This window comes from Bison bison, unplaced genomic scaffold (assembly GCF_000754665.1).
Source record: "Bison bison bison isolate TAMUID 2011002044 unplaced genomic scaffold, Bison_UMD1.0 scf7180017864040, whole genome shotgun sequence".
Classification (NCBI taxonomy): domain Eukaryota; kingdom Metazoa; phylum Chordata; class Mammalia; order Artiodactyla; family Bovidae; genus Bison; species Bison bison.
In genome coordinates, this window is record NW_011494612.1 from 3,446,397 (window position 1) to 3,468,522 (window position 22,126).

Genomic DNA, 22,126 nt, shown 5'->3' on the forward strand with positions numbered 1-22,126 from the left:
TCCGATCAGATATGCTACATATAAGCTTTTTGTGATATTCCAGCTATAAGATTCCAAAACTGCTGGACAAGTCAGTCAAACCTCCTATCAAACGCTCCTGTGTTGGGGCGGGGTGTGGGGTGTATATGTGTGTGTCTACTGCATTAGGAGTGATGTGGTAAAAGTTAAAGTGTTTGTCACTCAATAGTGTCCATCTATTTTGTGACCCCATGGACTATAGCCCACCAGGCTCCTCTGTCCATGGGATTCTCCAGGCAAGAAAGAATACTGGAGTCAGTTGCCATTCCCTTCTCCAGAGGATTTTCCTGACCCAGGGATAAAACCCAGGTCTCCTGTTTTGCAGTCAGATTCTTTACTGTCTGAGCCACCAGGGTAGCACACACACACACACACACACACACACAGGTGTGTGTGTGTGTGTGTGTGTGTGTAAGAGATTTCATTTTCATAATTAAAAAGTTTTACAATAAAACTAATAGCTCACGTTGATTCAGTTTTAGTCTAAGTGGTGAATACAATCCCAAATTAAGCTCCAGGGGTGACAGAATCTACCTTATTCTCTATCACAAACCCAGAGCCTAGGATGGTATGCACCTCAAAGCACATATTCAACAAATTTTCTGTCAGATCAAAGTAAAATTTATGAGAAGAAAACATCTTGAAAATTTAGCTCAAGAAACATCCTAATTTTGACACGAGAAGATTTGGGTCCCAGGGCCTTCCACACTCAAGAGTTGTGTAACTGACACTGTCACTACAGCTCTTAGCCTCTCTGCTGTAACTGGTCAGATAGGATCAGTGATCCCAAAATTTCTATATATCAATGGATTGTTGTGAAGATCAAATAATGTTCATAAGAATTGCTTGAACACAGGGGAAAGGAATGATACACGTGCACAATTACGTGATCTGTATGTTGTAAAGAGCCTCACTGTCTCTTGCACCTCAAAGTTCAGAGATATTGTTGACTCATACTTGGGAGACTTCAAAGGGACACTTAACTGTAAAAAATAATAATAATAATAAATGTTGAAAATAAATAAGAATAGCATGAGTTCCAAGAAGTCAGAAATGGAAAATCCACTGATGCCTGCCCCAGCAAGATCTGGCTTTGAACAATAAGTCCGTCCCATTCATAGAACTAGCTAAAAGTAATTTGTTTTTTAATAAATCCTCGTTTCCAATATTCTGGATGGCATCTGGCAGAAAATGTTATGTAGCTATAAAATATGATCATCAGGGCCATTTGAAGACTTCGTCTGTCTAGCTACCTAATTTTGGAAGCTGCAACTTACATCAAATCAAAAATTAAGATGTACCCACATCCTATATTTAGTATAATTCAAACACAACTCTAGATGGGCTGAATTGTAGTTGGCTGGCCAACACAGTATGATAGTGATAAATGTTTAGTGAATTTCATTCATATTTTGAAGCCAATACTTTTTTTAAGTAGACCCTTAAAAAACTAGTAGCACCCAAGCTCTCACCCCACAGTGGTAAAAGATAAAACAGCCCCATCTTTCATAACTGTGCAATTAGTTATTTTGTGTAATTGCACTGGATTCTAAAAGAGAAGAAAAAGTTTTCACTCACTGTTTCCCAGTAATCTTTGTCCACAAGTCTATTTTCCCCACCTGCTATGTTTGCCTAAGACTGGTCATTTGTTACCTGCTAGTTCCAATTGATTTCCTTTGCCTTCACCTCCTTCAGCCATGAGTGCAAAGAACAGACTGTACGATTTATACCAGCCATCTAGTACCAATCATTAGATAACAAGACCCTTTACTGAAAGCATTTAGAGTAAAACAATACTTTAAGTTTACCTTTGCTTTCATTTCCTTCTTTATTACACTAGGTTCAAAGCGGGGCCAAAAAATGGTATCATAAGGCTTATTTAGACATCCAAGCAAAGAACGCCAAGTCATTCTAAATAAATCCCTTGGCTCCAGCAGAATTTTACACATTTTCAAGTGCAAGTTTCCTACAACATTCTGGGGTTTGGTTTTGCCCATGTCTGCTTCAGTCACTGTCTTTACATTTAAAGGGAAATGAGTCATATTAAATTATGCTCCAGAAAATGTCCTATAAAGCCATATCTAAGCCATTCTGTTTGCTAATAAAAAGATAAGATGTGTCCTCTGAAAGACACAGTTGGACTATGCCAAAAGACTTACGGCAGAGTTAGACAAACCTGAAGTTGTTATCTGGCAAGGAAATCTGAACTTATGGCCTTTTTTCAAGTGGGCGGGGTAGGAAGGGAGTAGCTGCTATCTGTCAGCCTTGAAAACTCAGGCTTTCGGCAGGGATGCTGGGAACTTCCTGTGGTTACTAAGAGGCTACAATACCATGTCTAGATGCCTTGATAATTATTTTCTAAAGTTGGCACTGCCCACTGGCTTACCTTTGCTAGTAGAACATTATCAAGACCAGCATCTTCCAGAATTATAGGATTCTAAGATCCATTGGAAGAAATAAAGGTCTCTTCCAACAGATGTTGGGGAGGAAAGTCCATATTTTAAACTTTGAGCTCAAGTTGACTTCTGTAATTTGTAATCCCAATCAGATTTCCTGATTTATTCACCCGATTGGACTCGAGGTCTCACAAACTAATATTTGTGAATACAACTGCCAAGGTGAATACAATCGGGTAGACTGGTCTGCCACAAATCCTAAAGCCAAATATGCATAGTTTCGAGCTTTTCAGATTATTTTATTTAGGATCTCTGTTCATTCTCATAGATTAGTGCCTGCATATGTAAATCCCTACAAGGGTCAAACATACAAGGTAAATGATGTGTAAAGCAATAGAGGATGGTAAAGACAGGGGGACTGGAAAAGCCCTGCCTCATCCAAGGAGGTTGTTTGATGCCATGTAGAAAACTGGCCTGGTGTGGCCAGATGGTCTGATACTTCAAGAGAAGTCAGAAGTTTGGATTTTTGAGTAAGGTTTCCTTTTTTGTTTATTTGCTTGTTTGGTTTACATGTTGGCTTAACCAAGCCTGTATATATCAGCAACTCACATATAGCCCAGGGGGCCAAGAGTTTGAGACCTGGTAAAGATCCTATTTAATTCTGCCACTTTGGCAGGAATAATATGAAAGTACCACTGCCATTCTTTTGTTTTCTTTGTTTTTATTTAGCCTTCGCTGATTTCAAAAAGTTTCTTAAGTATATTCAACAATAAGAAAGTGTGGAAGTGAAAAAAAACCCATGAAACAGCAAAGCAGGTGTCAAAGTCACACACACACAACACACACACATACACACACACACAGACTCACATTCTTCATTAAAAACTACCAGCCAGAAAAACTTTCAAATATGGAAATTCACTGTATGGATAAATAACTTCAGCTTTGTAGATATTAAAGAGTCCAGTTAATCTATGCATCTATTTCATCTGTTCTCTTTAAAATGTATGCATGTGAGGTGATACTTATATCAAAAACTACAAACAGTGCTTAAAGACACACAGCACCTTCTTAAAGAAACACACACATTCTTATAAGCACAGTTAAAAGGGGAAAGGTTAAAGACTACACTATTCTGTGCCAAGAGTCTGCTCCAGCTGCAACTAAACAGTGGTTCTCAGGCTTAATTAAATAAAGACCCGTGTAAATTCTAACTGTTTACTATGTGATTAGAACTCTCAGCAAAAAAAAAAAAGAAAAAAAAGCTCATATTTAATTTCCTTGTTGTCTGCACTTGCCCAAACTCTTTACCCACCAGGTATGTACTGAAGCTGTGTAAACTCAACATTTTTCTTTTGGAATCAAGAGTAAGATATAAAAGTTTATAGAAACAGTGAAACCCAATTGTGGAAAATTCATTTTATGTGAATGAAAAAAAAAATAGTCTCAGTAATTACAACCAATGTTGTCATGATGAAATTTCTCCCAATAACATTGGGATCCAGGGACCATCTTTGAAGAAGCACCAATGTAGAGAAAATCCTGCTTCCAAACTGAACACAGTAGTGCTATTTTGGGGCTCCCCAGGTGGCAAAGTGGTAAATAATCCACCTGCCAATGCAGGAGACGCAAGAGACACAGGTTTGATCCTGGAATTGGGAAGATCCCCCTGGAGGAGGGCATGGCAACTCACTCCAGTATTCTTGACTGGAAAATTCAGTGGACAGAGGAGCCCTGCAAAGTCAGAAGCAACTGAGCGCGCACACACACGTGCTATTATCTGAATTCACTTTGGGGAAAAAATGGGCTTATTCTTAATAATGGAGACTAGCAGAAGCAGCCTCTTCAATTATACCCATTCTTCAGTTTCAAACTAATTAACTAATGATTTTGTTTCCTTTAGTATTTTTAAAATTCAATGTATTTAAATAAGGAGTGTCACATGTCCTTTAATATTTTTAAAATTTAATTCATTTTAAAAGTATACAAACAGATTCTGAGATAATGTACAAAATATACAGTCAAAATTTTGATATTTGCAGACATTGTAAGGAAAAGAAGCACACTTTAAAACCAAACAAGTATAAATGCATAATTCAGTTAGTTTTTCTTTAATTTGTCCTTGGCATCAATGAAGAGCAAATTAGCTACTCTCTTTGGGTGCCTACCAGAAATAATAGTAACAAGTCGAGCTTTTTTCCCCTTCTCAGTAATATGTTCCTTTGTAGATAAGCACTGTGGAGAGGTAAAATAATGTCTTTTAAAAGTTTACTGTTTTCATGTTCTAAGATGTAAATGATAGGAGAAGGACTGGGAACTATTTCAGAAATATTTATTCCATTGAGACAATGGATTTTGGTCATTATAAGAAAGAATCATGGACTATCAAAATGAAACAAAAAGACAACATATTTTGCTTGACAGCAAGTTTCAATACATAAAGAGTAGGCACCTTGTCACAATATTGTACATTATTGTCTTACAGAATGAACTAAGGGTTCAGATAGACATATTATGGGAAAAGCTTTAATGATGTGAGACAAATTTTTAAAGAGGAGATGTTTTGATTTTTAAAGAATTCAGTAAATATAACGATAGAGTTAACAAATGTGTTTTTCTTGCTTTTGCTCTCAAAACTATTCAAATCACTTATTAATCTCCAGTCTGTTTCATCAATCTTTTATGATGTGTTACAAGGAGTTTTTCAAATTTAAATTTCATTACATCATTTTATAGTTGTAAACCCCGATCACTATAATTCTTGGTTTTAACTAGGCTATGAAGAGAGGAATGTATTCATTAGACTACTCCAGGACTAGAAGCGTGCAGTTTAACCAAGATTAAAATAAATAAGATGCCAACGTTCACAATGCAAAATGGAATCAGGACCCTGAACAATTAATTTAGAAACAACATAATGCATTTCCATCATTGTATTGTATTAGATTGTCACTGCTTCATCACGTATGGAAATGTAGAAAGATGCAGCAATCATGTCTTTTTCTGTATCTTAGAAAGGAAACGTAAGTGATTCTCAGCACTAAGAAGTTATTTGTGCTTGGACCTCCTATGCCACAGCTTCTTTAACTAGCTCCTGGGTAGAATTCATTAATTTTTATTAACAGGGAAAACATTTGTTCCCGTGACAATATTTGCATTGCCTGAATGATTTTCACCTCTGGCACAAGGTGTGCTATCGACTCATACATCACCCGATTACTTGGAGAGCAGAAAGACCCTCAGTCATTAGTGAGTGAATTAAAGATGATCTTAAGAGCTATTAATCACAGTGACAAAAGCCTTAATGTTTCTGTGACCCTAGTGGAGCCTGGGGACTCAAAGGGAAGCAGAGGGAGAGAAAATGGAAACATATGTTTTCTCCAAAATAACCTACCTTAGGAGAACTGTCAAAGAGAGAGTCACATCAAACTAAGAAATTCTGCCAGCGACTGGCCTCTGGATTATGTGTCCATTTATCTTCTTGTGAACCCATGTTTCCTTTTAAAATATATGTTTTCTTGCTATAGATAATTAGAGCACCAAAGCATTGTCTTTTGTATTTTAATATCTTTATTTAAAGTTTATTCAGAACTTATGCTTCTGCTAAACTCCCTTCATTGAAAAAATTCAACAAAAATTTGATTCAGTCTGCTAACCACATAAATCAAGACAAAAAGAAGCAGACAGTGGCAGTAAAGCACCATTATAAACATTAATTCAAGCAGATACAATATTCCAATAATGGGGAAAAATGGTAACATTATTAAGTACTACAGTAGGTTACAACACTTAATCATTCTTCAGTATATCTGGCTATATTTGTCTGGATATTTACAAGATTATAATGACATCAACTCCACTGTTAATAATATAGGCACTTGCTGGAATTTCAATTATCTTTTGTAATATGTTGACGTAAGGAATAGACTACAACTGGCTATTTCTGAATATGGTGAGAAGATCCATATCTCCTTATTTGTATGCATGTCTTTGTTTACATAGCTGTGGAAAAATATTGCATTGTGCTCATATTTTGTAATTGGTTCTGCATCTATGATAAAAAAAAAGAAAGTTCTAGCTAAATGGCTTTTCTAAATGTCAGTTTCTTTGATTTAGATTAGCAAAAAGTATTGCTGAAATGACAGCTTTCTCTTTTAAAATTGATACCAAATGGCCACACATAAAAATTCTTCCAATTTTCAATGCCTTGTACAGTAACTAACACATAATTGGGGCTCCAAAACTATGTGTTGACTGACTAAAATAGATACATAAGTAACATTGAAAAATAAACATTATCATGGATAAGAAATATCAAAAATTTTATTTTTATTTGTTTATTCTCAGAAAACTTTTATATTTTGACTAAAGAGCCAAATCATCAGTTCAACTGAAATGCTTGAGTTTGAATTACATGAGAGTATGTTCTTATTGACAATGAACATTTTTCATCATGATTATCTTTCTGGAATCACAGAGAAAATAAAGGGAGAAGTTACTATATATAAAATTATTTTGCTGCTCAAAAAAATGGATTGGGAATAATTTAAAAGTTCCATGAGAGAAATAAAACCTGCTTAAGAACCGATTGATTTTTGTATTCTATTTTGCCATTTATACAACCCTATGAACTAGATTTCATTATTTTCCCCCACTTCCCAGATGAGGAAACCAAAGCTTAAAATGTTAAAGTAACTTTCCCCAGTATCACAAATCTAATTAAGGGGTAAAGAATGCCAGGTTTTCTGGCTTCAAATCCCATTCTCTTGCCATTAAACTAAGCTGTGTCTAAAATAAGTACAAATGTAAGGAAAATATCTAGGTTAACACAGAATCCATCTTTGAAATTGGGTCTCTGATAAACCCTACTTTCTACACAGGAAGTCATACTATTAAAGGCTATAGGTGACATCCAAATACTAATTTCTTTGCAATTATTAGTCATAAAAAGAGAAAAGTTTAGGAAACTCATGTCAGATCTACTGAGAGAATATCAAAAATTTGTGAAGAAAATGTTCATGGAAGCGCCTTCTTTGGTAACCAGACAGATTCACATTACAGCTCCATCCATTTAACAGAATCAAGCATTCTGGAATGTTATTCGAGGGGACAAAAACCTTCTTTATTTAATTCCCTCATCTCCCCCTGAAACCGCCAGCAAATAAGAGTAAAGGTATTCTTGAGCTAAAGAAAAATGAAAAGTATAGATTTACAGAGAAATCTGTTTTCATTTGGCATTTTTCCTTCTCCCCAGGCACTAAAAGGAGATCCATTATAATCTCAGAGTAGAGTTGAACACTCATGAGATTAAAACTTTTTTCTAAAAACAATTGAAAAATTATTTTTGAATGGTTAGATCAGACTTTCTAAGATTTCAACAGAGCCTAATTGTAATGTCATACATAAAGCGACAAGAAACTCATAACCATCTCATGTTTTAGTCCTAACATGTATCAAATAGTAAAAATATTAGTCACTCAGTCATGTCTGACTCTTTGCAACCCCATGGACTGTAGCCCACCAGGCTACTCTGTCCACGGAATTCTCCAAGCAAGAATACTGGAGTGGGTAGCCATTCCTTTTTCCAGGAAATCATCTTGACTCAGGGATCAAACCTGGGTCTCTTGCATTGCAGACAGATTCTTTGCCATCAGAACCACCAGGGAAGCCCAAAATATATCAAGAGATATTGATACATTTATTTAATGGCTCCAGTAAGGTACAGGACACAACAAATTTCTATTATCTATGGAGCATTTACCATAAGCCAAACACTAGTTTTAGCACCATGCTTCTATTAACCCATTTAGTCCTCAAAATAGCCCATGAAGTAGATATTATGATTATTTCAATTCTACAGGTAAGAAAAGTGAGGCAGAGGTCTTAGGTAAATTAAATGTGATGAAAAAGCCACAACTCAACTCAGATAGTTTAGCCCCAGAGCCCACTTAATCCCTCAACTATATACCTTTTCACTCTGCACTTCACCCTGTAATAGCTTTCCAAATATAGGAGAACAGTAAGAATTGTTTTTAAAAAGATATATTCATCTCATCCTAAATCACCAACATTCAAGTTCCTGAGTCAAAAATTGACATTCAAACAGTTTTAATTGCAGCAGCAGATCCTGAGGCAAGGATTCGGGAGCTAGTAGTTTTTAGCAGAGATATTCTCAAGAAACAGAGGGAGAGAAGGAGGGAGAGAAAGAGAGAAGCCAGAAGTAAATAAAGGGTTTGTTATCTAATGAATTACCGCTGAGCACCGAGGAAAACTGTGTAGATCAGTATGGCTGAGGTGAGGAAGCTGGGGGTTTTATCCACCAGCTCCCATCAGTCATTTGTTTGAGATCTGATCCCAAGGGACGTCATTCCTTGAACTTCTGACCTGCCCATGCTCAAAGCCGGCCTACTCAGGCAAACCATTCGGAAGTCATGGTTAGCCTGCACAGAAATGGTGAGGGGATGTGAATGGGGCACTGGCCATCTGTAGTACTGGTCACAGCCAGCATTTGAAGAAAAGCTACTTCAGACTCTTCTCATTTTCTTGTTCCAATGTGCAGAGTTTGATCTAGTAATTTAAAAAGACATGTGCTTAGCAAATAAAATAATTTTTTTTTTACTCCTCTGTCCATGTGAAAGTGAAAGTCACTCAATCATGTCCGACTCTTTGCAACCTCATGGACTATACAGTCCATGGAATTCTCCAGGCCAGAATACTGGAGTGGGTAGCCTTTCCCTTCTCCAAGGCATCTTCCTAACCCAGGGATCAAACCCAACTCTCCTGAATTGCAGGTAGATTCTTTACCAGCTGAGCCACAAGGGAAGCCCCATTATTTACTAATTCATTTTTTCCCCAACAAAAATTTATCGTGATCTGGAATTTAAGTTGGGGCAGAGATTAAAATATAAACTAAAAACACTGTCAAATAAGACATACAAATTACTAGCCATAAAAACAAAGACTGATAAAAACTGACCACATGAAAAGATCTTCTGTTCATTTAAAGATAGCATAAAGAAAGTGGGGGGAGAGAAAAGCTACAAACTAGTGGAAGATATTTGAAAAATATGCAGTTAGCCAAAGATTAGTATCCAGCATATAAAAACAACTTCTAAAACAAATAAGACTGAACAAAAACCCTGTGGATAGGTCATAGACATAAACAGGATTTCACTAAACAGGAAACATAAAAGGCCCATACATATATGAAAAGAAACTCCACCCCTTTAGTTATCAGGAAAATACGAAAGTAAGGTAATAATAAGATAATATTTTATACCTCCTAGGTTAGCAAATAGGATAAGAGCAAGCGGTCTGAATACATAAAGAATGCAGGAGATCTTGCCCTTTGCTGCTATGTGCGTACATTGGCACACAGACCTTAAAAACAATCCTGTTCTACCTCAAGCTATCTCCTTTGACTAGCTATTCCACTGCTAAATACATACTTTAGAGAAGCTCTTATATACACATATTGGAAGACGTGTTTGAGGCTGTTCACCTCAGCACTGCTTGTATCCCCAAACTGCAAACCCAAAGGTCCATCACATGAGAATGAATAAGTAGGTTGCAGCACAGTCCTAACAGGAAATAGTATACAATGTGAAAATGAGCACATGGATGAACTTCAGAACAAAATATCACATGAAGAAAAGCAAGATCCAGATTCTTTTCTTAACTCAAAACCAAAGCAAAGCCAAATAATGTATTATTTGGTAATATATACATATGCAAAAAACACACTTTTAAGTAGGGAAATGATAAAGGTAACATTCAGGCCAACAGTTACTTGCACCGTGAGGCAGGAGAATGGGATAAGGGAGATACGCCAAGGGAGATATGACAATGCAGTCATGTTTCACCTCTTAAGTTAGGTGGTCTAAGTTCACAGGTGCTCATTTGATTTTTCTATTCTATTACTTGTCCATATGTTCCATATATTGCAATATCTCGTTTTATTACACTTTGCCTTGCTGCTCTTCACAGATGCTGCATTTTTCACAACTTGAAAATTTGTGGCAACTCTGCACTGAAAAAGTCTATTTGCATCATTTTCCAAGAGCATTTGTTCATTTTGTGTCTCTGTGTCACATTTTGGTTATTCAGTATTTCAAACTTTTTCCTTATTTTTTATTTGTTACAGTGATCTATGATCAGAGATCTTCAGTGTAACTAGTACAACTTACTGAAGGCTCAGATGATAGCATTTTTTTAGCAAGAAAACATTTAATTAAAGTAGGTACTTTTTTTTAAGCAGACTTAAACAGAGTACTGTATAGTGTAAACATAAATTTTATGTGCATAAAGAAATCAAAAAATTTGAGCGACTCACTTTTTTTGATACTGGCTTTATTATGGTGGTTGGGAATGGAACCCACAGTATCTCAGAGATGTGTCTGTATCATCTTACATATATTCTTTTTGATGTATCAAGTATTACATGATAAAGGATTACTAATTAAGAAAGTGATCCTTGACCATACATAGCTCACAACCCTGCTGGGAAATCTTCTTGCAGAAATGCTAAGTGCTCTAATAGGAGAATCATAATAGAGGGAAGGGCAGGGGAGGGCAACAAGGTTTCATGGAGGAAACCTTGCAGGATGGATATGATCTGCCAAGTGGAGGCCAGCAAAAGCATTCCAGGCAAGAGAAACTGAATGAGCAAGGGTGGAAAGAAGACTGAAGTCTGCTGACCTGTAAGGTGCTGAGATTGGGGTGGGGGTGCAAATGATGATGACACTCCAGAGAGTTTACTACTGAGTAGATGAAGAGATGTGGATTGCTGATGGCAAGGCATAATTCTCTCACTTTTAAGGGGACTTGTTACCGTTGCTCATCTTTTTTAGGGATGGATCCCATGCGGTCTAAAGTTTCTGAAAGAAAAACCACTTCTGTTTCCCACTTCTGACTGGTGGCGTTGGTAGAGGCAGAAGAGAAATTAAACCCGTCTGGCCCTTTCTTTCTGCCAGTTGCTCACCCCAGACCTAGGGGTCAAGTAATCGCCTCTGGATTTGTAGAAAAAGTCATGCTGGGTGGTCTCCCAGGATTAAATGCCAGGATCGTTGAGAAAATGTCATCCCATTAGAGGCACAGAGGCCAGATGATCCCTCTGTTTGTGGAGCTGACTTTGCCTGCCATGCACAAGTAATTTCCCAAATAGTTCAAATAACTTGGAGGGGCAGAGAGTGCATGCTGACAAGGGGAATACAGATGACAACGCATCTAATTGTATTGGAGCCTGTCTTGTGTGGCCTGGCGAGTGGAGAGGCCATTCCCTGCACTGACTGGCATCACGGTTGAGCCTGGCACCATGGGCAGACAGACAGGATCCACAGCTCTTTAGAAGAAATCCAAGGTATCCACGCCCGGGAAAAAACCTTCACCTCTGAAGGAGTGTGGATAATATGTTCACATTTCTATGCTATTTGATGAAACATTTTGTAACATGAAAAATTATGAAATGATAATGAAATCTATTACCAAGCAATACTTCTGGTGTTCATGATAAAATGTTTTCATTCACCCTCATTTTAAAAACTTTCAACCAGTTCAAACTTGTTATCACATTCCCTGACATACATAAGTAAGGATATGTACATTTTATGAAATTCAAGAATTCTATGTCTATCAAAAAAGAGAAAAGCCTATGGAAGACAGACTACGGTTCATTTTATGTACCCTTAGCAAATTTGAGATATTTTAATCCAGATAACATCATGGTATTATTTCCATGTGAAAATGCTTTTACTTAAATTGTCCCAATGGATTTGTCTGCTGCTGCTGCTAAGTCACTTCAGTCGTGTCTGACTCTGTGCGACCCCAGAGACGGCAGCCCACCAGGCTCCCCCGTCCCTGGGATTCTCCAGGCAAGAACACTGGAGTGGGTTGCCATTTCCTTCTCCAATGCATGAAAGGGAAAAGTGAAAGTGAAGTCAGTCAGTTGTGTCCGACCCTCAGCGACCCCATGGACTGCAGCCCACCAGGCTCCTCCGTCCATGGGATTTTCCAGGCAAGAGTACTGGATTGGGGTGCCATTGCCTTCTCTGGATTTGTCTGAATTTGTATCAAATATACATAAGATTTTGAGTAGATGGAAATATAGAGAATAAAAGGTGCTTTCAAGATTTTTTCATCTCAGTTACACTTGAGTCATTTCCACATGCCATTAAAGTTATACTGAAGAGTAATTTCCACATGCCATTAAAGTATGAATCTGAGATTATTAATCTTCCACTTTTGTTTTCTAGTAAGCACAAAGGATAAAAAAGGAACAACTAGTAATAGACATAAAAATCCATAGCGCACGGGCATGTCAGCATCCCAGTTGGATGGAAGTGCTAATATGGGAGTGCCTCAAGCCAGCAAAGGAAGCTTCAGATGTTTCATGTCAAGGAATCATGTATTTAGGAGATTACAGAGACAGTGACCACTGATGTTTAGTGAAAGAAGGAAGAAAATCAGTCAAAACAAATAAATAAGAAAGGTTTCCTAAAAGTAAGCTTACTATAGATGAAAGTACAAAGCAAATTGTGGTGGTCTCTTCCATTCCTGAACTTCTGGGGTCCCACAGCCTTGCAAAAGCCATCAATGAGGTCTCCAGTCTTTCCCATTGCAGTTTTTGACTGTGAATGCAGATTTGGTCAAATGGCCTAGTGTCTTTATGGCCCTAGTAGATATCTACATATTGCAGCTATTTGAATGCAGGCCTGTATTCTTTGCAAATACCCCACAGAACCTAATTAAGTGCCTTGCATCCAATAGGTGCTCAGGAACTACCTGCTGAATTTAAATGAGTGACCATCTCATAAAAGGACTCATTTCCCCACGGTGTTAAAATCAACTGTTCAATTTTTGAAAGTATTTACCAGAACTTGGATTTCTCTCCTCCTATCTGCTGTGAAATTTCTTGGTGTCCCATAGAAAAGAATACATTGCAAATAGAAGGAAATTCCATCCAGGACTCTTCCCTGTGAGCCAGCACCTTGCCTTTCTTCCAGACAGCAAGCATGAAGGCTCTATTCATGCTGCCCACATTAAATCCTTTCTTATGCTCCCCTGTGGTCAAACACCTATTCCATGCAAGGCACTGCACTACTTTCTGTGGCAGGAAGGGAAAAGGGAATAAAGGCAGCTCCAATCTCTCCCAAAAATTAATACTGTAATCTGACCAACAGTGTAATTATGTTTATAATACCTTTGCCCATCTTAGCTGCTCAGCAAGCTTTAAGATCCAAAGAAAGAAACAAACAAACAAATATTTGTCTGCCCTCAAATAGTTAAGATTAAACCTGACTTCCATTCCCATGATTCCACTAAAAACCCTTCTCTGACTTTGCCAACAGCCTCCATCCCATCCAACTCAAAAACTCTCATCTTCTTCCTTCACTAGTTTGACCTGGTTTATCTCCTGTCTATACTATTTGAGGCCTTCCCTGGTGGCTCAGTCGGTAAAGTATACACCTGCAGTGCAGGAGACCCTGGTTCTATCCCTGAGTTGGGAAGATCCCCTGGAGAAGAGAATGGCTACCCACTCCTGTATTCTTGCCTGGAGAATTCCATGGACAGAGGAGCCCAGCTGGCTACAGTCCACGTGGTCACAAAGAATCAGACATGCGTAATAATATTTGAGAAGAAAATGAGTTTTTCCCCTGACCACTGCTTCCCCACCTTCAAGGCTGGGTCTGCTGTCTGCCCTGCTCCTCTGGAGACCCATCAGGCTCTCACCTGGGTTTTTCTACCAGCCATTCTCCTCTGGGGGTGTGTGAAGAAATCCAACTGCTCAACAGAATTCTCTCTGAAGATGGAAGAGGACTCTAAGTACTACATATTTAGCCCAGTTTCCTATAGTCAGTAGTCCTTTCTCTTCTATAGTCAGTAGTCCTTTCCATTCACAAATACAAAGCTCTCTCTTATGTGGGGAATCTTCAAAATAAAACAAAAAAAAAAGAAGCTTACAGATATAGAGAACAGACTGGTGGTTTCCAGGAGCCATTGGGGGTAGGGGGGAGATGTGGGGTGAGGGGTGAGAGAAATGGGTGAAGGGGGAATACATGTATAAAACAGAAAATAAAAATAAAATTAAGAAGGCAATCAGAAGACAAAAAAAAAAAAAAGACCAATAGCTGGTAGGGAAATGATCTTTTTAGATAAATTGCTGCATTTGATGTTATAGCAAATAATCTATACTCTAACTAATGATGTATTCTTTATAATTGTCTCACTGAATCCTCAGCAAAACTAAATACCATTTCCCTAGATTTTTCAAATAAGGAAAACTAGGCACAGGGAGGTTACAGATTTTGTACAAATGCCTGCAACCAGTAAGTGACAAGGCAGAATTTATTCCCAGATCTGTTTTACTCTCCATAAATGGAGAGTAAATGGAGAGGCTGATCATATGTTTTGTGAGCATCAATTTTACTAGTTTAACTTGTTTTATGAATCTATGTCCCCATACCTTCCAAAACCCAGTACAATAAATAAAGTTAAAGAGCTAATACATGTGCACAAATACTACACTGGAAAAAGTGAATAAAGAAAAAAATTAGAGAAATATCTTAAATCTTCAAGTTTTCATTCCCAGACTCACCCTCTTACAGGCTAGCCATGTCTATACCTCAGGATTCTCTCTTTGTGCTGATAGATGATAATTTGGAAGTCCCTTTAACTTCTCCCTTGCCCCAGACTCTCTTACCCAGTCTACTTTCAAATCCTTTTAACACTTCCTGAAGCATCATTTTGATCATGTCGCCCTCACTCTCAAATCCTGTAAGGACTCTCAGTTCCCACATCAAGGAAGACACCTTAAACCTTTGCCAGAGGCTTTACCGCACAGTCCATCCTTCCCCTTACAGACCCCAAAACATACCCCAGTGAATTTCCTGATGACCATGTCCCACACTACACAAATAATGCACATCTTCCCTGTCAGCTACCTTGCCCTGAGTTCATCTTACAAAACTTGCTAAACTACCTTCCCCATTCTTGACAATTTGCTAAGTGGGCATAGGTTCTGGGTGCTGTGTTTGTCTGTGCTTACATTATCTTCAGTCCTACACTACCATCCACTATGAGGTCAGTCTCACCGTCTGTGTTTTGTAGATGAGGAAATTAAGTCTGGGAGAGTTGCCCATGATCATATACCTGGTGTCATGATCTGGATTTGAACCCAGATCAGGCTGACTCAAAAGCACGTGCTCTTAGGTACTACAGATACACATGCCCATCAGGACAGCTCATGCGTGGGGTCTACTCACTGCCCATGCAGTTGTGGTTCACTAAAGACAAAATTAATTAAAAGTTTCTTAAATTCCCCAGACGTTTTGCAGTACAATTTTGTCAATCAATAAATACTTAAAACTCTAAGTGAAAGGTCTTAAATTTTTCGTGTTATAAAAAAGGGCCAACGTATCTTAAAAGGTTGGAATCCAACTCTCTCATTTTACCTCGAACCTAAAATTTAGTTGGAAGCCTCCTCATCCCCTGAGATTTAGGTACAATTGCCTTGAATCACCCAGTTTCTTGACCTGTGACAGTCCAGAGCCCTCCCAGAGATGTGTACCAATTCTCAGGGTGGTGAGAATTGTCTTCTGGTCACTATCTGCACCCACAGTTAAAAGTTCTCCTGGTCTATCTCCATCATCCCCCACTCTGCCTTCCTGTAAAATTCACCCTCTCGTTCAGGTTCTAGAAGAGAGCCAATTAAATTAGGCATTTCATGAGTTTCATTTGATTGGAGAAGGGAATAGGTTAAGATCACAACAAACAGTAACTGAACAATTTTATATAGCAGCTGTACTACAATAAAAAAGAAAGTCTATTAATTAATTTTAATTTTAAAAAATATTACAAGTTATATGTGTAGTTCAGTCTGATATATTCAGAGACAGCCAAGATACCTTTCTCATTGATTCCATAACTAACTTCATAGGGCACCTACTACACCCCTGGCACCATGTTAATTTCAGGAAGTAAAATAATTAACGTTGTTCCTGTCCTTGGGGCACTCCCACTTGGAAACAGAGCACACAGATGGTTACTGTACAAAACGACAAGTAGGTGCTTACAAAGTACTCAGGGAACAACTAAGAAGAAACCACCTCAACCTGGAAGGCTGGGGAAGGCTACACACCAGAGCTAAAATTTTAAATAAAACCTCTTCCATGAAGATTTTGCCATTCCGAGACAGCCAAGTGAAAAGTACATTCGAGGCAGAGAAAAGCGTGTATGTGAATTACATAGTAAGGACGAGTGAATAGTTGGGTATAAATGGAATATAGGCATAAAGAAGGATGCAAGGTGTGAGGCTAAAATGGTAGGCCTGAGGCACATTACAGAAACCCTTGTTTGTGATGTTAAATGGTTTGGCAACTAGGAGTCATGACATGATCAGATTTGTATTTTGGAAAGATAACTGGAAAATTCTTGGATGAGAGCTAGGAGAAGAGGGAAATCAGAGGTTATTACAATGGTCCTGGTGACCAGTGACGAGGTGATATTTAGGTCATCCCTGGAACCCGACTCACAGTAGATACTCAACAAATGTTTTTATTTAATTGAATTTGCCTCACTAGCATCTTGCTCAAATATAGCAAGCAATTGGCCTTGATAGAGTATCTTTTAAAATACTACATTTTGAATATTGAAAATGCTTAGGTGGCTGATCAGGGTTAAGATGACTTGGAACTAACTGAATATTTATAGATCATTTATCAATACTAAAGATCAGCTATACATAATCCCATTTACTCTACACATGACCCTTCAAGATAGCAGTTTCACCACTTTACACAGGAGGAGAGTAATGAGTGAACAAACACTAGGTGTACACCAGAATTGGAATTTGATGGGTTGTTCAGTCACTAAGTCATGTCCAACTCTTTGTGACCCCATGGACTGCAGCACACCAGGCTTCCCCGTCCTTCACTGTCTCCTGGAATTTCTCAAATTCATGTCCATTGAGTTGGTGATGCTATCTAACCATCTCATCCTCTGCTGCCTTCTTCTCCCTCTGCTTTCAATCTTTCTCAACATCAGGGTCTTTTCCAATGAGTTGGCTCTTTGCCTACCTAATTTCAAAATCAACTGTAAATTTATGGCAGCAAAGATCACTTGTAAAGCCATGTTCTTCTTCATCGAATATTTTAGAATAGGATTCACAGAAATGAGACAAGGGTGTGGATGAGAGATCTCTGGCCTGGGAAGAGAAGTTCTGATACTGCTTCCATATTTTTTTTACTACATATGGCAGCAAACTATAATGAGTCAGATATTGTCATAACACATTGCATAATTCCAATGAGGCATTCACATCTCAACTACTTTTCACTATTTGCAATTCAGTAATAAATCAAAGAGAGCAACTATTAGGTGGGCTGGGGGAAGGTGGAAACTCACTTCACCCTTAAATACCATTAAATATTGAATGGTATTATCAGGAGGTAATGCCACTTCCCATAATAGATTTGGCTCCAGGTACACTGGAATCCAGACTTCTGACATTCCCATACATTGATAAATTTCTGACCCTGAAGTTTTATTTGAATTCAGATCTCCAAAATCTCCTTAAGCCAATTTACCAGGAATAATGCCTGTCAACAGAGAGATAGAACATCATCCACCTAGTCTTTAAAGTTTTAAAATCAAAGCCAAATGAAGCTCATTTGGGAAAGATCTTTTCTTTCTTTAAGGTGAGAGATGGAGCATAAATGAAGCATACCATGGTAAATAGGAACTGTGCTCGCTTTCAGTCATGCACTATAGCCATTAAGCCTTAAGGTCTTAAGGTACCAAGCAATGCATATGATAAATTTCTCAGAAACATCCCAGCCATAACATAGTTCTTGCTGATTGCTCATTTACCCATAATGCATGCTGTCATAGCAAAGCCTGACAAATGACTGAGAAAGCTCAGGTTATTTTTTACTCTGACTGCCAAGCCCCTCACCTCAGATTATTCATTTATTAGGGCAATCACTGAGGTCTGGGTACTTAATATTGTTTTCACCAAATATGAAAATGATCTACTTGCCTATTCTTTAGTTCCTCCTAGGGCAAGCCATTTATCATCAGCTCAGGATAAATGACTGCTTCATTATAGCCATAATTTATGAGGTGTTAGAAGTAAAGAGCCACGCCTAGAGACTTAAAGCTTTAATATGGATTAAAATAAGATAATCAATCAAGCTAATACAAATTTTCTCTCAGCATTATTTCTTGTTTTGAAATAGCTTAATAATTTTGGGGGGCAGACGGTTTTTAAGCCACGTTGAATATCTCATTATCCAACAACATGCATGTGTGTCTGAGGCAATGTGTAAATAAATATAGAATGAGATACTACCAAGAAACAGGAAATAAAACCAAGCCACCAGCCGTGATTGACTGAAATCCTGATTTTTCTTCATGGTGTCTGATAAACCAGAGGCCAAAGGGCTTGCAAAGCAGTGGTGAACTTATGTAGACCCTTCTCTCCAGTTTTCTCATTTCTCTATAAGGATATTGTAGAAAGACCACTGCTGCTTTATTTTTCCTCATTCACCCTAACAACAAAGAACTGACTCTAGGGAGAAAAGTTATGTCTCAATAACATTTCAACAGTTTTGCTTTCTTTTATGTCCGAAGCAGGGTTGCACAACTCATAATTTGGACAAGAGCAGCTTTCTTGCCGTGTCTAGGGGATAAAGAGTATTTCCCACTAAAATAGCATTACTGTCTTAAAAATTTTTTTTCTGGTTTGTATCTTGATTTTATAGTTATTAAGCTATGCCAAAACAAATATTATTTCCAAATTATGTGTCATGCTCCAAACACTAACATAAACCTATTTGACCAGTTGAGTAAAAACCTTTGAAGACTATATGGGAAGTTCACAACTTAATGCTTTAAGCACATACCACTGGGAAGAAAATCACCACAAAATTTAACAAATAAGCAGTCTTAAAAGCCAAAGACACAACAACGCTAATTAAAAAACCTTCCCAAAGTTCTTGCCCTTTTCCTAAGACTACGTTCCTTGCAGGTGAGACAAATGGGCCCCAGCTGCCTCCAGGCAAATCTTGAAAGATACTTCCAGCAAGGCCTGGTGACTGGAAACTACTCAGCCTTGAAATTAACATCCCTAGGAAAAGCCTTTTCCTCTCTCTAGACAACAGCAGCTTACATCTTCAGGACAAAACAGAAAAAAAAAAAAAAAATGACAAAAAGGGATGCCAGAGGAGACAGTTGAAGTCACGCTGTGTTCTCCTGACGGGCCCCTTCATTTTTTACTTCAGAGAGAGCACGGAAAACACACGTATCTTGATAATGGCTTTGGTCAACATGGCCAGACTCCCCACATCCTTACACACAAGTACCACTGAGTTTGTGTTAAAGGAGTAAAAGCTGGGACTTTCACAAATGCTCTGTGTCCGGAGGTGTGATTACAAATTAAGCCAGGAATCTGAATGAGAAGAAAAGGATCTTTCACAAGCTCATAATGGGAACTGAATGCAAAAGCCATAGCATTGTAATTTAGAGTATGGCAACTTGTGATATAAAATATTTCCACTTAGAGCAACTGTTTTCCATTCAATATTATTTCCAGCAATAAAAGCCTCTGGAATATCACTCAGACTGGTTTAAGTTAAATTCCAATATAGATCTTTGTTAGCTAAAGGGGCATTTTTCAATCCAGTCATCTTTCCCCACCCTACATATAATTCAACAACCTCACTTCAACAGGGATAAAACAATTTAAGCCCCAAAGTTGCCCAGTGCATGTGTGCATGCGCTTTTCAAGCCCTGTGCGTTTGGACAGAAAATGATTCCCTTTCTTTCTCTCTCTCAGTTGAGGTGACTTTTTAAAAAATGAAAATGCAAACTCTAGCATTCACAAATGTATAGCATCTTGTTTTCAACATACATACATGTATACATAAGAGGTACTAAAAAAACATGTCTGGGCTCCACATACAAGGAACTCTGCTTGTAAAAATAAATAAGGATATTTACAAAAAAAAAAAAAATACCATCTCGGTTGTGAATAGACTTCTGGTGGTTATAGAGAGAAAGGAAAGCAGATAGAAAACTTTAATTTGACTTTAGGTCTTCGCTTTGTTAGTTACACATTTATCTGTTCGTGTAACACTGTCTATGCCTCCAGGTACTCCACCACCCACGTCCTCAACTGTGGCAAATTTTGCAATTCTTTCTCACACCTATTTCTATAAGGTTCCTGATAGTGGAGGAAAATAGTATAGTCTCAGTGAACAATGTCACAATCGATTATATTTTGTATGCTATACTTTATGTATATGCCTTTTGTGTGTGGCATCATTGATTATTACTGTGATTTTTATTTCTATGTTAAATACAGTTGGCACAAAATACTTCAATAGTGAAATGTGCACAGAGTTATAGGAGACATTGAAAATGTTTTTAATGTAAAAAATAGTCCTCATAGGCATATTCAAAATAAACATGGTTTCCTTTACGGTGGGACATAAAGCAGCATCACTCATTGAAAATTCTGAAACACAGAGATGAAGAACTACTTTTTTCCTTTACACCCACTTCCCTGTTTATGTGATGAAATTTTAAAAAATTTCTCCTCTAAAAGTACTAAGAGCTTCCTCTGTGGCTCAGTGGTAAAGAATCTGCCTACCAATGCAGAAGACATGGGTTCAGTTCCTGTCCGGGAAGATCCCCTGTCTGAAAAGGAAATGGCAACCTACTCCAGAATTGTTGCCTACGAAATCTCATGGGCAGAGGAGCCTGGCTGGCTACAGTCTCTGGGGTTGCAAAAGAGTTGGACACGACATAGCATAAACAGCAACAGGCTGGACATTCCTAAAGAAGAGTTATCAGCAATAAAATCTTTGAATGGATCAAAACTTCTAACAGAAATCTGATAAGAGACTTTGGTAAGCCATGTCACTACAACTCATGAGCATAAGCCATGTCACTACAACTCATGAGCATGTGCAAACCCACAACTACTGCCTCGTAGGTTCCTAGAGTCAAGCCGCCTTCCTTGAAGGCCAAGAGCTAGAGGGAAAGCGTGGATCTGCTGAAGAAACACAGACCAACTCCTCATTTGTAGAACAGCAATGGTACAACGTATTAAAAAATTAGTATACGGAAAAGTTCTCGATAAACTGAAACGTGCAACATGCACACATGATAGATGAGTGTTGCTGTTGTTATTATTTCTCTTTAATCACATCGCTCATCTTCCTTCATGAGTGGATCAGAATTTTGAAGACATATGCATTGTACTTGAATTTAGTTGATTGAGTTGAAGGAATACAAATCGATATTCTACCAGGTAGGGGAAAACAATGCTGAATAGAAAGAGGGCATGTATTATGGAGGTTGAGTCCCTGCTTTCTTGAAGATCACAGTTTGAAACAACTTAACTTTAGTTCTGTCTTTGCTTCACAGGGGCCTGCTTCCCCACAAGACCTAGGACTGACTGATAACCGACTTTACACACTTATCATATGCTTGTTCAATGAACGAATGAATAAATACCAAGACACCTCATTTACTTGCTAAGCCTAATTATCATCCTTATTTTCATTATCTACTAAAAGCTAGATTTGAATATTTCCATTTTTCTATAAGGTATGAAAAACAATATAAAATCAAATTGTTCTTAATAAGTTAGGCCTAAGTAAAAGCAAAGACAGGTACATATTTTTCTGTGGCTTTCCTTGCCTCATCATTTC

General features: G+C 38.0%; 1 protein-coding gene across 5 annotated transcripts in view; it reads right to left on the reverse strand.

The window, feature by feature from the left end:
• The window catches only part of MECOM (MDS1 and EVI1 complex locus), a 636,448-nt gene that overhangs the window by 388,718 nt on the left and 225,604 nt on the right, over positions 1-22,126 (reverse strand). Inside the window, exon 1 of one of the 5 annotated variants that reach the window (XM_010835207.1) lies at positions 15,007-15,038. The exons of the other annotated variants lie outside the window; for them this stretch is intronic. The gene's annotated coding sequence lies outside the window, so the exon portion shown is untranslated. Of the gene's footprint in view, positions 1-15,006; positions 15,039-22,126 lie in introns of those variants that run through there. 5 annotated transcript variants of the gene reach the window in all.